Raw genomic sequence first — 19,684 nt, 5'->3', positions numbered from 1 at the left:
GTGCGTGACAGACAGTGTGAGATAGCGTGCGATAGTGTGGGTGCGCGAGACAGTGTGTGATAGACAGAGTATACACGAGAGCGAGCGAGGCAGAGAGTGTGGGGGGCTGGGGGGAGAGTATTAGCTGAGACCGTCGCCCATTGTTACCCAGTGCCTCAGGGCTAGGATCCAGTGTATGTGGGAGAGAGGACGATAGCCGGGGGCTGTGACAGTTGCATGTCGCGTTAGCTCACGGGGCTCTCTGAGCGTGACATGGGGGGCGGGGAGGAGTCTGGTGCCGGAGTGAGAGTGAGCACCTTCAGGAGGGAGGGGGAGTGTACGATTGTTGATGATGGACAAGGTCACAGTGCAGGGGTCATCGCTGATGGACAAGGACACTTTGGAGAGACAGGAGTGAGGCACAGCCACACAGACAAGGTTTTATTGCAACATTCAAGGTACTGTACAGAGCTATAAATACATGTAATACTGAAATATTTACACCAGAATCCCCATCCTACAGCATCAAGCATCAAACACAAATAATAAAAACCCTTCCAATAGAATATCCAACAGAAAAACATACACAACACGGAGAAGCTGGCAGCCAGTTCCAGTCCCGGGGACATAGTGATGATTCTGGCCTCAGACATACCGTCAGTGGGTGCTCCTTGCAACGTATACTCACGACTTCACTCCCCATCAGCTCGCTATCCAGGAGCGGGATCGGCGGGTTAATCGGGCTCTGTAGGAGTGGGTGTGGGCTGGGGAGGGGCCACGTGACGATATCACTGCCAGTAAGGAGAGTAACTGGGAAATAAACAGGTCACGATAACCCTTCTCTGGAGAGGGGATGACTCCTCTATCACTCCGGGTACAGGAGGATAACTCCTCTATCACTCTGGGTACAGGAGGGGGATAACTCCTCTATCACTCCGGGTACAAGAGGATAACACCTCTATCACTCTGGGTACAGGAGGGATGACTCCTCTATCACTCTGGGTACAAGAGGGATAACTCCTCTATCACTCCGGGTACAGGAGGGATAACTCCTCTATCACTCTGGGTACAGGAGGATAACTCCTCTATCACTCCGGGTACAGGAGGATAACTCCTCTATCACTCCGGGTACAGGAGGGGGATAACTCCTCTATCACTCTGGGTACAGGAGGGGGATAACTCCTCTATCACTCTGGGTACAGGAGGGGGATAACTCCTCTATCACTCTGGGTACAGGAGGGGGATAACTCCTCTATCACTCCAGGAACAGGAGGGATAACTCCTCTATCACTCCGGGTACAGGAGGATAACTCCTCTATCACTCTGGATACAGGAGGGGGATAACTCCTCTATCACTCTGGGTACAGGAGGATAACTCCTCTATCACTCTGGGTACAGGAGGGGGATAACTCCTCTATCACTCTGGGTACAGGAGGATAACTCCTCTATCACTCTGGGTACAGGAGGGATAACTCCTCTATCACTCTGGGTACAGGAGGATAACTCCTCTATCACTCTGGGTACAGGAGGGATAACTCCTCTATCACTCTGGGTACAGGAGGATAACTCCTCTATCACTCTGGGTACAGGAGGGGGATAACTCCTCTATCACTCTGGGTACAGGAGAGGGATAACTCCTCTAACACTCTGGGTACAGGAGGGGGATAACTCCTCTATCACTCTGGGTACAGGAGGGGGATAACTCCTCTATCACTCCGGGAACAGGAGGGATAACTCCTCTATCACTCCGGGTACAGGAGGATAACTCCTCTATCACTCTGGATACAGGAGGATAACTCCTCTATCACTCTGGATACAGGAGGATAACTCCTCTATCACTCTGGGTACAGGAGGGGGATGACTCCTCTATCACTCTGGGTACAGGCGGATAACTCCTCTATCACTCTGGGTACAAGAGGATAACTCCTCTATCAGTCCGGGTACAGGAGGATAACTCCTCTATCACTCCGGGTACAGGAGGGGGATAACTCCTCTATCACTCTGGGTACAAGAGGATAACTCCTCTATCACTCTGGGTACAGGAGGATAACTCCTCTATCACTCTGGGTACAGGAGGATAACTCCTCTATCACTCTGGGTACAGGAGGGATAACTCCTCTATCACTCTGGGTACAGGAGGATAACTCCTCTATCACTCTGGGTACAGGAGGGATAACTCCTCTATCACTCTGGGTACAGGAGGATAACTCCTCTATCACTCTGGGTACAGGAGGGGGATAACTCCTCTATCACTCTGGGTACAGGAGGGGGATAACTCCTCTATCACTCTGGGTACAGGAGGGGGATAACTCCTCTATCACTCTGGGTACAGGAGGGGGATAACTCCTCTATCACTCTGGGTACAGGAGGGGGATAACTCCTCTATCACTCTGGGTACAGGAGGGGGATAACTCCTCTATCACTCCGGGAACAGGAGGGATAACTCCTCTATCACTCCGGGTACAGGAGGATAACTCCTCTATCACTCTGGATACAGGAGGATAACTCCTCTATCACTCTGGGTACAGGAGGATAACTCCTCTATCACTCTGGGTACAGGAGGGGGATGACTCCTCTATCACTCTGGGTACAGGCGGATAACTCCTCTATCACTCTGGGTACAAGAGGATAACTCCTCTATCAGTCCGGGTACAGGAGGATAACTCCTCTATCACTCCGGGTACAGGAGGGGGATAACTCCTCTATCACTCTGGGTACAAGAGGATAACTCCTCTATCACTCTGGGTACAGGAGGATAACTCCTCTATCACTCTGGGTACAGGAGGATAACTCCTCTATCACTCTGGGTACAGGAGGGATGACTCCTCTATCACTCTGGGTACAGGAGGATAACTCCTCTATCACTCTGGGTACAGGAGGGATGACTCCTCTATCACTCTGGGTTCGGGGGTCACACACAGGGAGCGGGGGGGTGGGGGGGGTCGTGGAGTGAATAGTGGCCCCGATGCGAGTAGATTTTCTCCTCCACCATAGTGCTTTATAACCAAGAGACAGCATTTGATTGTCCAGTGACTGGGCTGGCTGTAAGGTGCTGTGTTGGTGGGCTGAGGGTGGTCACTGCAGGCAGTTGGGAGGGTCCACAAGCATATACATCAGGGTCCTGGGCTGGTTACACTGCCCTCTAACACAACAGGTTCCACAGGTTCAATCAGCGAATGGCCGAACGCCCAGCTCCTCACTGAGCTGCAGACGTGCTGTACGGACACATGGGGCTGCGCGCATGTCAACATGACCAGCATTCAGAGAGCCAGGGGAGGTCAGCAGGTCAAAGGGCTTCGGGAGGTCACTGCTGAGCAGGGCCTCTCTCCACACCTCATCACGTGATCAGCCCTCGGCTCCGCACTGGTACAGGTGGGGTTAGAACCCAGGGCTCGATCTGCCTGAGGGGGAGCGCCACGCAATCACCGAGGGTCGGGCATCGCTCTGAGTGATGGGGAGAACAACCTGCAATAATGGAGAACACGCACAGTCTGTACATTGAACACAGAGCGGGCACAGCAAAACAACTAGGGCTGGTCTTTGTGCCAAAGGAGGGTCACACGTAGGGGCGCCTGCAATGAACCCAGTGGAAGATTGCTCCTCAGTGGGTGAATGTAGCCTGGGAGCAGATCCTGATTGGGCAAATTTACACGGAATCCAGTGAAGGTGACTAATTGACAGAGGAGTCCAGTGGTGGAGCAATCCACACTGGGTTATTTGCAGCAATCGCTGTGCTTACTGGTCCTGAATGGGTGAAGGAACAGTGATTTGAGTGGGGCAGTCCTGAGTGAATCCAGTGTACAAGTGATTCCATCTGCTTAACTGTTTAAAATCGAATGGGGAAGTCCTGAATGGGCAAATCTGCAAACAAAATGCATGGTCCTGATTGGGCAAATTCAGAATGAATCCAGAATGAATCCAGTGTAGTAGTCCTCGAAGGGAGAATATGCAGTGAATCCAGAGCAGGAGTCCTCGATGGGAGAATATGCAGTGAATCCAGAGCAGGAGTCCTCAATGGGAGAATATGCAGTGCATCCAGTGCAGGAGTGGTCCACAATGGGTAAATCCGCACTGAATCCAGTGAAGTAGTGCTCGATGGGTGGGATTGCAGTGAATCCAGTGTGATATAGTCCTCGATGGGTGGGGTTGCAGTGAATCCAGTGTAATATAGTCCTCGGTGGATGGTTTTGCAGTGAATCCAGTGTAATAGAATCCTCGATGGGTGGGATTGCAGTGAATCCAGTGTGATATAGTCCTCGATGGGTGGGTTTGCAGTGAATCCAGTGTAATCGAGTCCTCGATAGGTGTGTTTGCAGTGAATCCAGTAAAGTAGTCCTCGATGGGTGGGATTGCAGTGAATCCAGTGTAATATAGTCCTCGATGGATGGGTTTGCAGTGAATCCAGTGTAATATAGTCCTCGATGGATGGGTTTGCAGTGAATCCAGTGTAATAGAGTCCTCGATGGGTGGTTTTGCAGTGAATCCAGTGTGATATCGCCCTTGATGGGTGGGTTTGCAGTGAATCCAGTGTGGGACCAATGTTGAACACTGTATTTGAGGTGAGTTCAATGTTGTAGCCCTAAAGCTGGCATATAATTGCGCTCAGTGTGGGCACAGTCAAATGAGGAGCTCCTGAAGGGGCCAGTTAATTGGATGAGCCTCGGGCGAATGAAGTGGTTTGGGAGCGAGCGCGAGTTGAGTAACAGGTTGGAGTTGTGCTGCAGCGTTGTGGAATTGGGTGGCAGAGTGGCGGGCACGGTGCTGGGTAAAGGGGGTTGGGGGTTGCATGACGAGCTGATCTCTTACCGCGCCGGGGTCACCTTGTTCTTGCTCTCCATCTCTTTCCCTCGAACTGCGGCCATGTAGGAGAACAGACACAGCACGGAGTAACAGATCTCATGGGCCTGGAGCAAGACAAGGGGGAGGGGCGATTAATACCGGCACACACCAGCCCCACTCATGCTCACACTAACCAGTCAATGAGAAAAGGAACATTCTGGAAGATGGCTGCAGGATTGTGCCCAGTTTGCGTTTGTATCTTTGCACACCCACCAAATATGGAACATTCAGGTGTGACGGCCATCTATCCCACCTAAGACAGGGACTGTGGTTCCAATATTGGACTGTTCAGCCACCTAACGACTCATGTTAAGAGTGGACGCAAGTCTTCCTCGATTCCGAGGGACTGCCTATGATAATGATTGATTCATCATTTGCCCAGTGTAAGTGATCCAAAACACGAGTTACATGGGGTCTACAGCACAGAAATAGACCATTCGGCCCATCGGGTCCATGCCGGGGTTTATGCTCCACACCAGCCTCCTCACACCCTCTCCATCTCACCCCTTCAACATATCCCTCTATTCCCTTCTCCTTCATGTGTTTATCCAGCTTCCCCTTAAATGCATCGATACTGTTCGCCTCAACCCCTCCCTGTGGCAACAAGTCCCACATTCTCACCACTCTCTGGGTGAAGAGATTTCTCCTGAATTCCCCATTGGATTTATTAGTGACTATCTTATATTCATGGCCTCTACTTTTGGTCTTCCCCAGTAGAAGCATATTCTCCACATCTACCCTATCAAACCCTTTCATTATCCTGAAGACTTCTATCAAATCAGCCCTCAGCCTCCTCTTTCCTAATAAGTATATGCTCTCAGTCCTGGTCCTGATGTGTACCACTGGGTTCCTTTCCCCCTCTCCAAGAGCATGTGGCCTCCCTATTCCACAATACACCACCGCACACCTTATTTATATTGAAATCAATTTGCCAAACACACCAATTCTGCAAGTTTATTCATGTCTTCCTGTATGTCTCACATTCTCCCTCTGTATTAACTACACCTCCCAATTTGGTGTCATCTGCAAATTTACCAATTGTACTTCCGATTCCAGAGTGCAAATCATTGATGTAAATTGTGAGCAACAGTGGATCGTAACACCAACCCCTGTGGGACACCACTATGCACCTTTTGTCAGTCTCAATAGCTAACCATCACCTCTACGCTACTCAGTTTTCTGATGTGCAGCCAGCTTGCTCTCCATTCTGCTACCCGTCCCCCGACCCCACTTGCTCTGACCCGAGTCACGAGTCTACGATGAGTTACCAGATCAACGTCCTTTTGAAAATCCAAATATATTACATCTACTGCATTACCCTAATCTACCCTTTCGGTTACTGCTTCAAAGAATTCAACAAGGTTGGTCAAGCACGAACTTCTCTTCTGAAATTTGAGCTGACTATTCTTTATGATATTTTCTAGATGTTTTTCTATTACACCTTTGAGTAAAGATTCCATAATCTTTCCAACTACTGATGTAAAGCTAACTGGTTTATAGTCACTGGACTTGTTCTGTCCCCCTATTTAAATATAGCAATAACTTTAGCTGTCCTCCAATCCTCTGACACTATTCCTTGTCCCAAATAATGGTTTTATAGTGCCTCCACCATTTTCCCCAGTGTTAGTGATCGAATTCATCGATTTGTTTCATGAAAACCATACTCCACACCCAGACCCAATACACCAGAGTCAGACCCCATATACCACACCGGGAAACTAGGCGACTCCATGTAACACACCGGGACACAGGGAGACTCCATGTAACACACCGGGACACAGGGAGACTCCATGTAACACACCGGGACACAGGGAGACCCCATATACCACACCGGGACACAGGGAGACCCCATATACCACACCGGGACACAGGAAGACCCCATATACCACACCGGGACACAGAGCGACTCCATGTAACACACTGGGACACCCCATATACCACACCGGTGACACAGGGACACCCCATATACCACACCGGGGACACAGGGACACCCCATATACCACACCGTGGCACAGGGACACCGCATATACCACACTGGGACACAGGGAGATCTCATATACCACACCGGGACACAGGGAGACCGCATTTACCACACCGGGACACAGAGAGACCTCATATACGACACCAGGACACAGGGAGAGCACATATATCACACCGGGTCACAGGGAGAACACATATACACCGAGTCACAGGGCGACTCCATGTAACACACCGGGACACAGGGACACCGCATATACCACACCGGGACACAGGGAGAGCCCATATACCACACCAGGACACAGGGAGAGCAAATATACCACACCGGGCGGCCCCATATACCACACCGGGACACAGGGCGGCCCCATATACCACACCGGGACACATGGATACCCCATATACCACACCGGGACACAGGGCGATCCCATTTACCACACCGGGACAGTGGGAGACCCCATATACCACACCGGGACATGGGGCGACCCCATATACCACACCGGGACACAGGGCGACCCCATATACCACACCGGGATACAGGGCAAGTCCATACCCGTTGTTTAAAAAGGGAGAAAGGGATAGACCAAGTAATTACAGGGCTGTCAGCCTAACCTCAGTGATGGGAAAATTATTGCAAAAATTATGAGGGACAGGATAAATCTTCATTTGGAAAGACATGGATTAATCAAGGACAGTTAGTATGGATTTGTTAAGGGAAGGTCGTGTCTGACTAACTTGATTTGAGTTTTTTGAGGAGGTAACCAGGAGGGTCGATGAGGGTAGTGCTTATGATGTAGTGTATATGGATTTTAGCAAGGCTTTTGTTAAGGTCCCACATGGCAGACTGGTCACGAAAGTAAAAGCCCATGGGATCCAGGGCAAGTTGGATCCAGAATTGGCTCAGAGGCAGGAAGCAAAGGGTAATGGTTGATGGGTGTTTTGTGACTGGAAGGCTGTTTCCAGTGGGGTTCCTCAGGGCTCAGTGCTGGACCCCTTGCTTTTTGTGGTATATATCAACGATTTAGACTTGAAAGTAGGGGGTGTGATTAAGAAGTTTGCAGATAATATAAAAATTGGCTGAGTGGTTGATAATGAAGAAAGCTGCGGACTGCAGGAAGATATCAATGTACAGGTCAGGTGGGCAGAGCAGTGGTAAATGGAATTCAATTTGGATAAGTGTGAGGTAATGTATTGGGGGAAGGCTAACAAGGCAAGGAAATACACATTAAATGGTTGGACACTGAGACGTGTAGAGGAACAAAGGGACCTTGGAGTGCAGGTCCACAGATCCCTGAAGATAGCAGGCCAGGTAAATAAGGCATACGTGATCCTTGTCTTTATTAGCCAAGGCATAGCATACAAGAGCAGGGAGGTTATGCTTGAACTGTATAAAACACTAGTTCGGCCACTGCTAGAGTACTGCACGCAATTCTGGTCACCACATTACAGGAAAGATGTGATTGCACTAGAAAGAGATTTACTGGAGAATTTTAGTTATGAGGAAAGTTTGGATAGGCTGGGGTTGTTTTCTTTGGAACAGAGGAGGCTGAGGGAAGACCTTATTGAGGTGCATAAAATTATGAGGGGCCTGGATAGAGTGGATAGGACAGACCTATTTCCCTTAGCAGAGGGGTCAACAACCAGGGGGCATAGATTTAAAGTAATTGGGGGTGGTTGAGAGGGGATATGAGGGGAAAGATTTTCACCCAGAGGGTGGTGGGGGTCTGGAACTCACTGCCTGAAAGAGTGGTAGAGGCAGAAACCCTCACCACATTTAAGAGGTGCTTGGATGTGCACTTGAAGTGCCGTCACCTGCAGGGCTACGGACCGAGAGCTGGAAAGTGGGATTAGGCTGGGTAGCTCTTTGTTGGCCGGCGAGGACGCGATGGGCCGAAAAGCCTCCTTCTGCGCTATAATTCACCACACCGGGACACTGGGTGACCCCATATACCGCACTGGGACACAGGGCGAGCCTATATACCACACCAGGACACTGGTTAACGCCATATACTGCACCGGGACACTCGGTGACCCATATACTACACTGGGACACAGGGCACGCCCACTTTTGTAACACCACTGTTTAAGAAAGGAGGGAGAGAGAAAACGGGTAATTATAGACCGGTTAGCCTGACATCAGAAGTGGGGAAAATGTTGGAATCAATTATTAAAGATGAAATAGCGTATTTGGAAAGCAGTGACAGGATCGGTCCAAGTCAGCATGGATTTATGAAAGGGAAATCATGCTTGACAAATCTTCTAGAATGTTTTGAGGATGTAACTAGTAGAGTGGACAAGGGAGAACCAGTGGATGTGGTGTATTTGGACTTTCAAAAGGCTTTTTGACAAGGTCCCACATAAGAGATTAGTGTGCAAAATCAAAGTACATGATATTGGGGGTAATGTACTGACGTGGATAGAGAACTGGTTGGCAGACAGGAAGCAAAGAGTAGGAATAAACGGGTCCTTTTCAGAATGGCAGGCAGTGACTAGTGGAGTGTCGCAGGGCTCAGTGCTGGGACCCCAGCTATTTACAATATATATTAATGATTTAGACGAAGGAATTGAATGTAATATCTCCAAGTTTGCAGATGACACTAAACTGGGTGGCGGTGTGAGCTGTGAGGAGGATGCTAAGAGGCTGCAGGGTGACTTGGACAGGTTAGGTGAGTGGGCAAATGCATGGCAGATGCAGTATAATGTGGATAAGTGTGAGGTTATCCATTTTGGTGGCAAAAACAGGAAGGTAGATTATTATCTAAATGGCGGCAGATTAAGAAAAGGGGGGGTGCAACGAGACCTGGGTGTCATGGTTCATCAGTCATTGAAAGTTGGCATACAGGTACAGCAGGTGGTTAAGGCAGCAAATGGTATGTTGGCCTTCATAGTGAGAGGATTTGAGTATAGGAGCAGGGAGGTCTTACTGCAGTTGTACAGGGCCTTAGTGAGGCCACACCTTGAATATTGTGCTCAGTTTTGGTCTCCTAATCTGAGGAAGGACATTCTTGCTATTGAGGGAGTGCAGCGAAGGTTCACCAGGCTGATTCCCTGGATAGCAGGACTGTCATATGAAGAAAGACTGGATCGACTTTCTCCACTGGAGTTTAGAAGAATGAGAGGGGATCTTATAGAAACATATAAAATTCTGCCGGGATTGGACAGGTTAGATGCAGGAAGAATGTTCCCAATGTTGGGGAAGTCCAGAGTCTAGGATAAGGGGCAAGCTATTTAGGACCGAGATGAGGAGAAACTTCTTCACTCAGAGAATTGTGATCCTATGGAATTCTCGACCACAGAGAGTTGTTGAGGTCAATTCGTTAGATATATTCAAGAGGGAGTTAGATGTGGCCCTTACGGCTAAAGGGATCAAGGGGTATGGAGAGAAAGCAGGAATGGGGTACTGAAGTTGCATGATCAGCCATGATCTTATTGAATGGTGGTGCAGGCTCGAAGAGCCGAATGGCCTACTCCTGCACCTACTTTCTATGTTTCTACATACCACACCAGGACACTGGGCGACACCATGTATCACACCGGGACACAGGGCAAGCCCATATACCACACCGGGAGACTGGGCGAGCCCATATACCAAGCCGGGACACAGGGCGAGCCCATATACCACAACGGGAGACTGGGCGAGCCCATATACCACATCGGGACACGGTGCAAGCCCATACACCACACCGGGACACTAGGCGACCCCATATACCACACCGGGACACAAGGCGACCCCATATACGACATCGGGATACTGAGCGACCCCATATACCACACCGGGACACAGGGAGAGCCCTGGGACAATTACAAAATTTCGTACTGCCCCTGATTCGGATCCTGCACCACTAAAAATGCCATTGGTTAAAAAAAAATGGTTTGGGGAGGAAAGGAAGGACAAACAGGGGAGCGACGCACAGATTAGTAAGACCAAGGGATAAGGAGTTTACTCACCATTGGCGTCTTGTACTTGTGGATCACCACTTCGTTAGTTTGTGGAACTGCAACCGGACGAGCAAGAGACAAAAGAGAGAGTTTAACCCAGGACCAAATCAAGAACAATATCGTACACCCAGACTGCATCGTCATACCGAGACTGTACACACACTCGTGTACACACACACACAATGGGCTGTACAGTTGCACACGAGACCGTACACACACCACGTGCGTACATGACCGCTCAAGACTGTACACACGACAGTACACAGACGCGGCACACACGACAACACACACGACAGCTCTCACACACGACAGCGCTCACACACGACAGCGCTCACACACACGACCGTATAGATGCACACACGACTCTGTATATACACACACACACACACACAAACAGCTTGTATTTATATAGGACCTTTAATGTAGTAAAACATTCCAAGGCACTTCACAGGTGTGTTTTAAGACAACCCAAATAAATTTGAAGAAATTATGCAAATGACCAAAAGCTTGTTCAATGCAGCGGGTTTTAAGGAGTATCTTGAAGGAGGAGAGGTAGAGAGGCGGAGAGGTTTAGGGAGAGAGTTCCAGAGCTTGGGGCCCAGACAGTTGAAGGCACAGCCACCGATAGTGGAGCGATTACAATCGGGCAGGCTCAGGAGGGCAGAATTAGAGAATTAGAGGAGCACAGACATCTCAGGGGGTTTTGGGGTTGGAGGAGATTACAGATAGGGAAGGGCGAGGTGGGGGGGGGGGGGGCAGGAGTTGAAAATAAGGATGAGAATTTTGAAATCGAGGCATTGCTTAACCGAGAACCAACGTAGGTCAGTGAGCACAGGGGATGATGGGTGAGCAGGACTTGGTGCGAGTTAGGACACGGGCTGCTGAGTTTTGGATCACCTCTAGTTTACGTAGGGTAGAATGTGGGAGGCCAGCCAGGAGTGCGTTGGAATAGTCAAGTCTGAAGGTAACAAAGGCACGGATGAGGGTTTCAGCAGCAGATGAGCTGAGGCAGTGGGCAGGGACGGGCGATGTTACGGAGGTGGAAATAGGCGGTTTTAATTATGCCACGGATATATGGCCGGGAGCTCATTTCAGGGTCAAATATGACACCTAGGTTGTGAACAGTCTGGTTCATCCTCAGACAGTTGCTAGGGCGAGGGATGCAGTTAGTGTCTAGGGAATGTAGTCGGTCTTCGGTCTTCCCAATATTTAATTAGAGAAAATTTCTGCTCATCCAGAACTGGACGATGGTGGAGAGGTGTTGGAGGAGGATGGAGTGGTCAACCGTGTCAAAGGCTGCAGACAGGTCGAGAAGGACGAGGAGGGATAGTTCACCTGTGTCACACTCACACAGGATGTTCTTTGTGACTGTGATGAGAGCCGTTTCGGTACTGTGGCAGGGACGGAAACCGGATTGGAGGGATTCAAACATGGAATTGTGGGAAAGATGGGCACGGATTTGGGCGGCGACAACACGGTCAAGGACTTTGGAGAGGAAAGGGAGGTTGGAGATGGGGCGATAGTTTGCAAGGACGGAGGGGTCAAGGGTTGGATTTTTGAGGAGAGGGGTGATGTCGGCAGATTTGAAGGAGAGAGGGACAGTACCTGAGGAGAGAGAACTGTTAACAATGTCGGCTAACGCGGGAGCCAGAAAAGGAAGTTGGGTGGTCAGCAGTTTAGTGGCAATAGGGTCAAGGGAGCAGGAAGTGGGTCTCATGGACAAGATGAGCTCGGAGAGGTTAAGCGAGGAGATCAGAGAGAAACTGGAGAGAGATACAAGGTTAGGGCCAGGGCAGGGGGGACCTCAGAGGGAGTTCGGCCCGATGGGCTAGGGGAAGGAAGGGAAGGGGCAGAGTCAGCCGATTGGGTGGTCTTAATCTTCGAGACAAAGAAGTCCATGAGCTCCTCACACTTGTTGTTGGAGATTGAGTGTGGTGAAGACGGGGGAGGGGTTTAAGGAGACGGTTAGCAGTAGAGAATAGAAGCCGGGGGGGGGGGGGGGGGGGGGTATCTTTGCATTCCAGAACGATCCTGGAATAGTGAGCAGTTTTGGTAAGCAAGAGTAGGACCCGATAATGCTTTCTGTAGTCCAGCCAGATCTGGCAGTGAATGGCTAAACCAGCTGTCTACCATATCCATTCAAGTCTGCGTCCCTTGGACTTGAGGGAGTGAAGATGAGGACTGTACCGGGGTGAGAGAGAGTAATGGTTTTAACAGGGACTGGGGCTTCAAAGGTGGTAGTGAGGGTGTGATTGGGCAGATCGGTGGCTGCAGAAATGTCACGGTGAATGGAGGGCCAAAGGCTGGACAGTTGGGAGTTGATAAATGCAGTTGTAAGAGAGTCGGGGGAGAGTTTTTCCCCGGGGCGCACACACAAGGAGGTGGGGTTGGGGATGTGGGTGGAGAGCGATACGAGGAAGTGGTCAGAGATGGCCTTACCTGTGAATGACACGATGGGAATAGTGAGGCCACGAGAGATGGCAAGGTCAAAGGGCTGGCCGTGAATATGGGTTGGGGCGTTCACATGGAGGGAGAGATTAAAAAGGAAAAGAGTGGCTAAAGTAAATGTTGGTCCCTTACAGGAAGAGACTGGAGAACTAGTAATGGGGAATATGGAGATGACAGAAACTGAACAAATATTTTACGGTAGAGGACACAAACAATATTCCAACAGTGGATAGTCAAGGGGCTATGGGGGGGGGGGGGGGGAGGAACTTAACACAATCACAATCACTAAGGAGGTGGTACTCAGTAAGATAATGGAACTGAAGGCAGATAAATCCCCTGGACCTGATGGCTTGCATCCTAGGGTCTTAAGAGAAGTAGCGGCAAGGATAGTGGATGCATTGGTTGTAATTTACCAAAATTCCCTGGATTCTGGGGAGGTCCCAGCAGATGGAAAACTGCAAATGTAACACCCCTATTTAAAAAAGGAGGCAGACAAAAAGCAGGAAACTATAGACCATTTAAGCCTAACATCTGTGGTTGGGAAAACATTGAAGTCCATTATTAAAGAAGCAGTAAGCAGGACATTTGGAAAAGCATAATTCGGTCAGGCAGAGTGAGCATGGATTTATGAAGGGGAAGTCATGTTTGACAAATTTGCTGGAATTCTTTGAGGATGTAACGAACAGAGTGGATAAAGGGGAACCAGAGGATGTGATGTATTTGGACTTCCAGAAGGCATTTGACAAGGTGCCACATAAAAGGTTACTGCACAAGATAACTAACAGAAAACAGAGAGTCGGGATAAATGGTTCATTCTCAGGTTGGCAATCAGTAACTAGTGGGGTGTCGCTGGGACCCCAACTGTTTCCAATCTATATTAACAACTTGGAAGAAAGGACTGAGTGTAACGTAGTCAAGTTTGTTGGCGATACAAAGAAGGGAGGAAAAGCAATGTGTGAGGAGGACACAAAAATCCTGCAAAAGGACATAGACAGGCTAAGTGAGTGGGCAAAAATTTGGCAGATGGAATATAATGTCAGATGGAATATAATGTCAGAAAGTGTGAGGTGCACTTTGGCAGAAAAAAAATCAAAGAGCAAGTTATTATTTAAATGGAGAAAGATTGCAAAGTGCTGCAGTACAGCGAGACCTGGGGGTACTTGTGCATGAAACACAAAAGGTTAGTATGCAGGTACAGCAAGTGATCAGGAAGGCCAATAGAATCCTGGCCTTTATTGCAAAGGGGTTGGAGTATAAAAGCAGGGCAGTCTTACTTCAGCTATAAAGGGTATTGGTGAGGAATACTACATGCAGTTTTGGTTTCCATACTTACGAAAGGATATACTTGCTTTGGAAGCAGTTCAGAGAAGGTTCACTCGGTTGATTCTGGAGATGAGGGGATTGACTTATGAGGAAAGGTTGAGTAGGTTGGGCCTCTACTCATTGGAATTCAGAAGAATGAGAGGGGATCTTATCGAAATGTATAAGATTATGAGGGCGCTTGACAAAGTGGATGCGGAGAGGATATTTCCACCGATAGGAGAGACTAGAACTAGAGGGCATAATCTTAGAATAAGGGGCCACCCATTTAAAACTGAGATGAGGAGGAATTTCTTCTCTGAGGCTTGTAAATCTGTGGAATTCACTGCCTCGGAGTTCTGGAAGCTGGGACACTGAATAAATTGAAGACAGAAAGAGACAGGTTCTTGAACGATAAGGGAATAAGGGCAGCGGGCAGGGAAGTGGACCTGAGTCCATGATTGGATCAGCCATGATCATATTAAATGGCGGAGCAGGCTCGAGGGACCGTATGGCCTACTCCTGTTCCTATTTCTTATGTTCTTACACACACAGTCCGTACACAGTCACACACCGTACACAGCCACACACACACACACACACTGTACATGGTCTCACACACACACGCCGTACACGGTCACACACACACCGTGCACGGTCAAACACACACACACACACACACACACACACACACCGTACGGTCACACACACACACACCGTACACGGTCAAACACACAGTACACTGTTCACAGTCAAACACACAGACCGTACACAGTCACACACAGACCGTACACGGTTAGACACACACACAGACCGTACACGGTCAGACACACACACGCCGTACAGAGTCACACACACCGTACACAGTCACACACACACCGTACACAGTCACACACACACCGTATACAGTCACACACACACAGTCAGACACACACACAGAGCGTACAGTCACACGCACAGACCGCAGTCACACACCGTACACAGTCACAGACAGACCGTACACAGTCACACACACAGACCGTACAGTCACACACCGTACACAGTCACAGACACAGACCGTACACAGTCACACACACAGACCGTACAGTCACACACACAGACCGTACAGTCACACACACAGACCGTACACAGTCACACACACAGGCACCGTCACAAACACCATACACAGCTACTCATAGACACCGTACACAGCTACACACAGACACCGTACACAGTCTCACACATACAGACACCGTACAGAGTCACACACATACACCGTCCGTCACACACACCATACACCGTCTCACACACACACACACACCGTACACAGTCACACACACCATAGAGTCTCACACACACACACACACAATACAGTCACACACACCGTACACAGTTACACACACCGTACATAGTCACACACACAGACCGTACAGTCACACACCATACACAGTCACAGACACAGACCGTACACAGTCACACACACAGACCGTACAGTCACACACACAGACCGTACACAGTCACACACACAGGCACCGTCACAAACACCATACACAGCTACTCATACAGACACCGTACACAGCTACACACAGACACCGTACACAGTCTCACACATACAGACACCGTACAGAGTCACACACAGACACCGTCCGTCACACACACCATACACCGTCTCACACACACACACACCGTACACAGTCACACACACCATAGAGTCTCACACACACACAGTACAGTCACACACACACCATACAGTCACACACACACCATACAGTCACACACACACACCATACACAGTCACACACACGCACAATACACAGTCACACACACGCACAATACACAGTCACACACACGCACAATACACAGTCACACACACGCACAATACACAGTCACACACACGCACAATACAGTCACACACACACCATACACACACACACACCATACACACACACCATACACAGTCACACACACACACAATACAGTCACACACACACACCATACACAGTCACAGACACACACCATACACAGTCACACACACAAACACCATACAGTCACACACACAGACACCGTCCACCGTCAAACACACACATAGTCAGTCACACACACACTCCTGTTCTTATCTCTTATGTTCTTATGTACACAGTCACACACACACCGTACGCAGTCACACACACACGTAACACAGACTGTACACGGTCACACACACACCGTACATGGTCACACACACACAATACACAGTCACACACACACAGTACACAGTCACACCGTCACACACACAGACCGTACACCGTCACACATAAAGACCGTACACAGTCACACACACACACCATAGAGTCACATACACAGACACCGTCCACCGTCAAACAAACCGTACACCGTCACACACAGACACCATACACATTCACACACACTGTACACAGTCTCACACACACAGACACCGTACATCGTCAGTCACACACACACACTGTACAGTCACACACACACACACCATAGTCACACACACACACCGTCCACCGTCAAACACACACATAGTCAGTCACACACACACTCCTGTTCTTATTTCTTATGTTCTTATGTACACAGTCACACACACACCGTACGCAGTCACACACACGCGCACACACACACACAGTACACAGTCACACACACACACCGTACACAGTCACACACACACCATACACAGTCACACACAGACCGTACACAGTCTCACACACAGATCACACAGTCTCACACACAGATCGCAGTCACACACACAGATCGTACAGTCACACACACAGATCGTACAGTCACACACACAGATCGTACACCGTCACACACACAGACCGTACACCGTCACACACACAGACCGTAACCGTCACACACACAGACACCGTACAGTCACACACGCACTCCTGTTCTTATTTCTTATGATCTTATGTACACAGTCATACGCAACGACCGTACACAGTCACACACACAAATGCAGACCGCACACACCGTAGACAGTCTCACACACACACCATGCAGTCACACAATACACAGTCACACACACACACAATACACAGTCACACACACACACCATACCCAGTCACACACACACATACAGACACACATACACACCATACACAGTCACACACACACATACACACCATACACAGTCACACACACACAATACACAGACACACATACACACCATACACAGTCACACACACACATACACACCTTGCACAGACACACATACACACCATACACAGTCACACACACACACCATACAGTCACACACACACACCATACAGTCACACACACACACCATACAGTCACACACACACACACCATACAGTCACACACACACACACCATAGTCACACACACACACCATACAGTCACACACACACACCATACAGTCACACACACACACCATACAGTCACACACACACTACACAGTCGCACACACACACAATACACACACTCACAATGCACAGTCACACACAAACATACGTCATACAGTCACACACACACCATACACAGTCACACACACACACCATACACAGTCACACACACACCATACACAGTCACACACACACCATACAGTCTCACACACACACACAATACAGTCACACACACACCATACAGTCACACACACACCATACACAGTCACACACACGCACAATACACAGTCACACGCACAATACACAGTCACACACACGCACAATACACAGTCACACACACACCATACACAGTCACACACACACACAATACAGTCACACACACACACACACCATACACAGTCACACACACACACCATACACAGTCACACACACACACACCATACAGTCACACACACAGACACCGTCCACCGTCAAACACACACATAGTCAGTCACACACACACTCCTGTTCTTATCTCTTATGTTCTTATGTACACAGTCACACACACACCGTACGCAGTCACACACACACGCACACAGACTGTACACGGTCACACACACACCGTACATGGTCACACACACACAATACACAGTCACACACACACAGTACACAGTCACACCGTCACACACACAGACCGTACACCGTCACACATAAAGACTGTACACAGTCACACACACACACCATAGAGTCACATACACAGACACCGTCCACCGTCAAACAAACCGTACACCGTCACACACAGACACCATACACATTCACACACACTGTACACAGTCTCACACACACAGACACCGTACATCGTCAGTCACACACACACTGTACAGTCACACACACACACACCATAGTCACACACACACACCGTCCACCGTCAAACACACACATAGTCAGTCACACACACACTCCTGTTCTTATTTCTTATGTTCTTATGTACACAGTCACACACACACCGTACGCAGTCACACACACGCGCGCACACGCACACAGTACACAGTCACACACACACCGTACACAGTCACACACACACCATACACAGTCACACACAGACCGTACACAGTCTCACACACAGATATCACAGTCTCACACACAGATCGCACAGTCACACACACAGATCGTACAGTCACACACACAGATCGTACAGTCACACACACAGATCGTACACCGTCACACACACAGACCGCACACCGTCACACACACAGACCGTAACCGTCACACACACAGACACCGTACACAGTCACACACGCACTCCTGTTCTTATTTCTTAGGATCTTATGTACACAGTCATACGCAACGACTGTACACAGTCACACACACATATGCAGATCGCACACACCGTAGACAGTCTCACACACACACCATGCAGTCACACAATGCACAGTCACACACACACACAATACACAGTCACACACACACACAATACACAGTCACACACACACATACACCATACAGTCACACACACCATAGTCACACACACACACACCATGCAGTCACACACACACACCATACACAGTCACACACACACCATACACAGTCACACACACACCATACAGTCACACACACACACCATACAGTCACATACACACACACACCATACAGTCACACACACCATACACAGTCACACACAGATACACCATACACAGTCACACACACACAATACACAGTCACACACACACACACCAACCAGTCACACACACCATACACAGTCACACAAACACACCATACACAGTCACACACACACACACACACCATACACAGTCACACACACACACACCATACACAGTCACACACACACCATACACAGTCACACACACACCATACACAGTCACA

At 49.1% G+C, this 19,684-nt stretch overlaps 1 long non-coding RNA gene across 1 annotated transcript; it reads right to left on the bottom strand.

Annotated features, from left to right (window-relative positions):
• Positions 1 to 405: 405 nt before the first annotated feature.
• LOC139247602 (uncharacterized) lies at positions 406 to 10,789 on the bottom strand. Its single transcript, XR_011590921.1, has 2 exons — positions 10,741 to 10,789; positions 406 to 4,883 (listed from the first exon to the last, which is right to left on the bottom strand). It is a non-coding gene; the product is annotated as an uncharacterized lncRNA (long non-coding RNA).
• Positions 10,790 to 19,684: the final 8,895 nt, after the last annotated feature.

The sequence above is a fragment of the Pristiophorus japonicus genome, unplaced genomic scaffold, assembly GCF_044704955.1.
Source record: "Pristiophorus japonicus isolate sPriJap1 unplaced genomic scaffold, sPriJap1.hap1 HAP1_SCAFFOLD_274, whole genome shotgun sequence".
NCBI classification, from domain to species: domain Eukaryota; kingdom Metazoa; phylum Chordata; class Chondrichthyes; family Pristiophoridae; genus Pristiophorus; species Pristiophorus japonicus.
Note: the sequence above shows the minus strand (reverse complement) of the source record. Positions and strands in the feature narration are given on the sequence as shown.